Genomic DNA, 6,798 nt, shown 5'->3' with positions numbered 1-6,798 from the left:
CTATATTCGTGAACAGAGAATATCCTATCACAGTAAAGTTTTGACTAATCATTCTTACTGACATTAGGCTAGTGACATTATAACTCATATTACTTTTATATCGTTTTTCTGTCTGTTATAGAACATAAAAAAACATCCTGGCATCGTGACATTTAGATGCTGTGAATGAAACTTCATAATGTTTCACTTGATTATACATTTAGTCAGGAATTATAGTTTGGAGAAAGTCTAACTAGTAAAATGTGTACAAGTTATGTGAAAACTAATACAAGTAGGTTAATAAAAAAGACTTACTCATGTTTTTTTCCTGAGGTAATCCAAAGCTTCTTGAGGTGAATTCTGTCTTATTCCTCTCAGCGCGACGCGAACAGTACAACTTGCTGCTTTGTTTGCTGTGATGTGGGTGTTTACACGCCGCGCGCTTCACGTGGATGATTATAATATTAATAGCTCTCAGCGCGTGGGCGTGGTCGCATTAGAGATAATGAAGGTAGATGTGAAAAACTGGACATCGCGTTGGTTTCATATGGATTACTTTATCACAGAATATTTGCTTTCGATAAGACTTGCTTAGTTTAAAAGTAGACATGTCAAGCTTTCTATAGATATATCTCTCATGTCTCTTTGTTGAGTATTTGCTGAGTTACAGTTCATTTTAATGACGCGTCTCTAAATAAAGATCACGCAGACCAAGGCGGCAGACTGCACACCCTGTTTGTTTTCTTTATTTTATAAATGCACAAAGTTCTGTTGTTATTATGTGTGTATACAAATAAAAGTAGACCCTTTACAGATTCGATTAATGTATTGCTCTTATCTGTAAGATCAAAACTGAAAGTGTAATTTAAGTTATTTTCGGTGTGATCAGGAGAAGATGCCTCAAAACGCGTATCCGCGTTAATCGACCTCAGAGGGTTAAGCCAGTGACTGAACTTGTCACACACTGCCCAATTAAGAGCCAAGAATTCTAATCTGTGTGCAGGATATTTTGTTTGTACTTCAGATTGAATAAGGGTCTGGCGATATGAAAACAACTTGGAATAAAGGCTTGATAGTACAGAACCATACCGAGAAACAACCTGATTTTTTTCTGTGAAGGCGTGGTTCCATCTTCCTTCATTAGATCCTCCTTTCGAAAAGCAGAGATGACTTTCACTTTCTCTTCATTAACTGAAACACCAGTATCATCTATCATATGGCCTAGAAACTTTACAGACTTCCTCAGAAAGTGACACTTTTTAGGAGCTAGCTTTAGGTTGCTGGATCTCAATCGAGAAAACACGATCTCCAAGCGCCTCAGTGCCTCGTGTTCAGATGGAGCGAAGACCAACAAGTCATCAAGGTAACAGAGAAGACTGGAAAAGTTTAGGTCACCAAAAATACTGAGCATCATGGGCATGAAAGACGCGGGGCTATTGCAAAGGCCCTGAGGGAGACGATTATACCCGCGGGGAAGAGAGGGGGCAAACCGGCAATAGAATGCCACCGCTGAATTCCAGGGGTTGTCTCGAGCATGGGCAGAGACGAATAGGACGAAACTGCCGTGGAGAGACAGGCCTATGAGTAGCGAGAGCCATGCCAACAGAACATTCAAAAGGTGACATACCTATGGATGCTACTGGGAGAGTATTATGGGAATACTCAATCCACGTGAGCTGTTGGCTCCAAGAGGCAGGATTGCGGGACGCCAGGCAGCGGAGAGCTCGCTCGAGATCCTGATTGGCTCGTTCACACTGTCCGTTGGTCTGGGGGTGAAAACCGGACGACAGACTCGTAGAGGCCCCGATCTGTCGACCAAACTCCTGCCAAAAACGGGAGACAAACTGGGGACCCCTATCAGAGACCACGTCAACCGGAAGGCCATGGATCCGGAAGACGTGGTCAATTACCAGTTGGGCTGTCTCCTTGGCAGAGGGGCCGGATGACAGACTCGTAGAGGCCCCGATCTGTCGACCAAACTCCTGCCAAAAACGGGAGACAAACTGGGGACCCCTATCAGAGACCACGTCAACCGGAAGACCATGGATCCAGAAGACGTGGTCAATTACCAGTTGGGCTGTCTCCTTGGCAGAGGGGAGTTTAGGTAGGGGCACGAAATGAACCGCCTTAGAGAAGCGATCCACCACCGTGAGAATAACGGTGTAGCCTCTTGAAGGGGGTAAGCCAGAGACAAAATCTAAGGCTATGTGTGACCAGGGGCGAGAGGGAATGGGCAGTGGCTGGAGCAGACCAACAGAGGGACGGTTAGAAACCTTGTACTGGGCACAGACAGAGCAAGCCAATACAAACTGCCTGACGTCCTGGCCCATAGAGGACCACCAAAATCGCTGACGGATGGCAGCCAGCGATCTCCTGACTCCCGGATGGTAGGCAACCCTAGATTCATGCCCGCACTGAAAGACCTCAGGGTGCAACACAGCCGGCATGAACAACCTACCTGCAGGACACTCCGCTGGCACTTCCACCCTTCATCCGGCCTCCTCTACCTTCCGCTCGACCTCCCAGAAGAGGGCCCTCACCACCACCCCTTTAGGGAGTATGGCATTGGCTAGGGTCTCCTCTCCTGGGTGCTCAAACTGGCGGGATAGCGTGTCGGGCTTAACGTTCTTGGCCCCCGGCCGGTATGCAAGGGTAAAGTTAAAACGGTCAAAGAAGAGTGCCCAGCGAGCCTGGCACGAGCTCAGCCTCTTGGCTGAATGGATATATTCTAAGTTCTTATGATCCGTCCAGACCAAGAAGTGCTGTGCTGACCCCTCCAACCAGTGACGCCACTCACCCAAGGCCAACCTAACCGCCAGCAGCTCCCGGTTACCGATGTCGTAATTACATTCAGCTGGGTTGAGGCGGTGGGAGAAATATGCATAGGGGTGCACCTTCCCATCCCTCGCAGAGCGCTGAGACAAGACTGCACCCACCCCGACCCCGGAGGCGTCCACCTCCACGATAAATTGCCGTTTGGGATCTGGAATGGAGAGAACAGGAGCAGAGACAAACCGGGACTTTAATCTATCAAAGGCCTCCTGAGCCTGAGCACTCCAGGTGAACGGTACCTTGTTGGAGGTGAGCGCCGTTAAGGGTGCAGCTACCTGGCCAAAGTTCCTGATGAATCGCCGATAGAAGTTGGCGAAGCCCAATAAACGCTGCAGAGCCCCTGGAGTCGGGGACTGGCCACTTAGCGACAGCCTCGACTTTGGCCGGATCCGGCTTAATCTCCCCAGCCGAAATAATAAAGCCCAAGAACGAGACCGACTGGGCGTGGAACTCGCACTTCTCCGCCTTGACATAAAGCTGGTTTTCCAGCAGCCGTTGTAAGACCTGGCGCACGTGCTGAGTGTGTACCTGAAGAGATGGAGAAAAGATGAGAATGTCATCGAGGTACACAAAGACAAACTGGTTAATCATGTCTCCCAGCACTCTATTAACCATGCCCTGGAAGACAGCAGGGGCATTAGTGAGCCCGAACGGAAGGACCAGGTATTCATAGTGTCCCGTGGGGGTATTAAATGCTGTCTTCCACTCATCGCCCTCGCGGATGCGGATGTGATGATAGGCGTTGCGGAGATCTAACTTAGTGAAGACCTTGGCTCCCTGCAAAAGTTCAAAGGCAGACGACATTAATGGCAAGGGGTACCTGTTCTTTACAGTAATGTCATTTAACCCTCTGTAATCAATGCAAGGACGCAGAGAGCCATCCTTCTTATTAACGAAGAAGAACCCAGCACCAACAGGGGAGGTGATAACAGGGATAACGAGAGGGGAGGGGTGAACACCAGGATGACAGCAGAGCACATGGCAAGCCATCAACACAAAAGGCCATGTGCTCCATGATAACAAAGCTCAAGTAGACCCCACCGAAATCGTAACATACATATAACGGGTTTGGTCTCTATTCATTCGTATTTGGATGATCTAATTGAGAGTGTATATTGTATGTTTACACCTACACAACATATTAGTGTTCTAAGAGTCTTTAGTAATTTTGATCCAAGCTACATTTGCAAATTACCATGCCCTCAAACAAAGGGTCGTAAAACCATCCAGCAATTGCAACCTCCCGCTTGGAATTTCTTCCTTTCTCATTGGACAAGCCCACCATGAGAGGTGTGACTCTTCTCCGACCTTAAAGGCCCACACCAGGGACCCTCCTACAGTCGGTGGTTCTGTTAGGTTTCGATAAGATGTGAGCTCCAACGCTCCAGAACATCCTAAGTTACGTGACAGGCTTCGGCCTCGACCTTTCCATTCATCAAGATCCTCTGACTCAAAACTGGTTCTTTTCATTGATCAACTTCAGCAAGGATCACTGGGACTTTCAGATTGCATCAAGCCTTTCTTTCAGACAGACGAGACTTGCAAGTATCCAAACTTAGTCTTATTAATTGATACATTAGGTATCATTTTCACCTTGTTACAAAGGTGTGTTTGACCTAAGAATCTGATTTTTCCCTCAGGTGTAAATCTGCTGAATATGAGTTAAGCTTTAACCCTTTCCTATACCAACTGTATGCGTGTGTGTGTGTGTGTGTATGTGTATGTTAGACCAGTTTATGTAGGATGTTAGACCAGTTTATGTGTTTATGTAGTATGTTAGACTAGTTTAAGTGTTCACACGTTTTAAGTGTTGTATCACACTTGATGTGGTTCATTGTTTGCTCATAACTGGAGTCACTTAATCATGCAGATTTATGCTACAAACTTTTGTAGAATTGTACAGTAAGGAAGTTATTTCCCTTAACCAGGAAATTAACATTCTTAGAATCGACAAGACAGTTGACCCTGAGAGGTCAGCTAAATATCTACAGCGGATCTAAAATATTAATAATTAATTATAACTAGTTATGATTAATTATTCATATTTCCCATGAGCTGATTCGCTACACCACAATCCATTTTATCCTTGAAGAAAACATCATGGTAAGACACAATAAGAGCTGCCAGTTTTCTCTTCCACATCTCTGAAACTTCACATCCATCAATGCCAATGTCCTTCAGACCATAGTCTTTCAGCAACTGCACGGGATCAGTGGGCAAGGCAGTTTCGAGGGAATCTGAATTAGGAATGTCACAATGGGTTCTACGCAATCCCTGCATAACAGTGAGGTCTTCGACAGCTAGACAGGAAGAAACGTCAGCCAGTTTAGAGTTGCACCGAAGTGTCACTGATGTTGGATTAGGGTAAAGTATCTTCATTGGCACCCATCGATCACCCCACACTGGTGTTACTACTCGTCCGACAAGAATGTTTTTAGGTGCTGAACGTGCAGTGCTTGGCTCAACTATTACAGTGCTTTCCGGGGGAAACAGGGACATTTGCGGACAATTTCCCCCAAACCAGATACTCACGTCTGGGAAGTAGAGTGACTGCCTGACAGAGTTTCACAGTACAAAGTTTATCAGGCTGCTGAGGGCCAGACCATCGGGAGATGCAGCTCAGAATCTCAAGAAACTGCTCACACTCAGGATTACTGTTACTGCAGGAAACAAGTTCCCAGCACTTGTCATGAGATTTCATCTTCTGTAGAATGCATTTGATCACGTTGCTTCCAATTATGAACTCGTCTCTTTGTCCAGGCACTACAAGAGTTGGAACAACAAACTTAAATCCATAAACTTCAATCTCCAAGTCTTATGTACACTTTGGCTGAATTGTAAGGCCACCACAGCCAACCAGAACCACATTACTTGGAATCGCTTGAGGATGTGGTAGAATACCATCAGCTTGCAGCTTGGACTCACACTCTTCACTAAGCGTGCAGGACATATTACCAGAATCCAGTAACCCCTTTAATGTGTAACGGCCACAAACTGTCACAGGAGCATAACACAACTCACTTGCCCCATCAACTTTCTGAGACCCCACATATAACACAGTTTTGTCTTCTGGCAATGACTCGCAGCTGTTCACGAAAACATTTTGCACATCTGCTGCTTCTGTGAGGGAGGTTTTATTAAAATCACATGGGCTATTCAGTTTAACTGAGCGGTATCTGAGGGAGTCACAGGGCATGCTGCTTTGGGACAGTCACTCTTAAAAGTGGCCAGGACTGAGACAGTGACGACATAGCCTGTGACGTCTACAATGTGAGAATGTAGTGTGTTCCTTGGATCTACAGACCCTACATGCAGAGCCTAAGTTGGTCTTGAAGTCCGAAGTTTTGTCTGCATGAACCTGACTGGGTGAAGTTAAAGAGGCAGTGCACAATGACAGGACTCTATCCATCATGCCAACCATATGTTGAAGACTGGTGTCTGGAACAGCATTAAGATTAAGATGACTTACAGGAGGCAGAGACTGGGCTGGCATTGAAGCAGGCTGCTGAGGACAACTGGACACAGAATTGGGACATGCTGTAACAGTGCACTGGTTACAAGTTGACAAAGACATGGTGTGCTGCATCCTTGATGAAACTCTCTTTAGATCCCTCTGATGACTATCCAACCACTCCTGGACCTCAGCGGCACTCCACTTCTCAGCTGGTTTAAACTGAAAAGACATAGCAAGACTTGGGTCTGGACAATGCGAAATAAACATCATGACAGCTTCTGCAGCGGGATCCTTGACGCTCTTATTACGTCTGCGCAAGCACTCGTCAGCAACATCTATGGCCTTGTTAAGACGTATCCAATAATCCATGGGACTTTCATCTGCTCTTGGGACAATATTATAAAAGTCAGCCATAGGCATATTTGAGTAAGCCAACTCACTGAAGTTGCGTTTCAGTATATCAAACACCGCACTTGGAAGTTCACTGGCATTCAGTTCAGGGCGGCTTCGTAGGGACACCTTGACAACATCTC

Source organism: Sinocyclocheilus grahami, unplaced genomic scaffold, assembly GCF_001515645.1.
Source record: "Sinocyclocheilus grahami isolate Dianchi unplaced genomic scaffold, SAMN03320097.WGS_v1.1 scaffold596.1, whole genome shotgun sequence".
NCBI lineage: Eukaryota > Metazoa > Chordata > Actinopteri > Cypriniformes > Cyprinidae > Sinocyclocheilus > Sinocyclocheilus grahami.
This window is presented reverse-complemented; position numbering follows the sequence as displayed.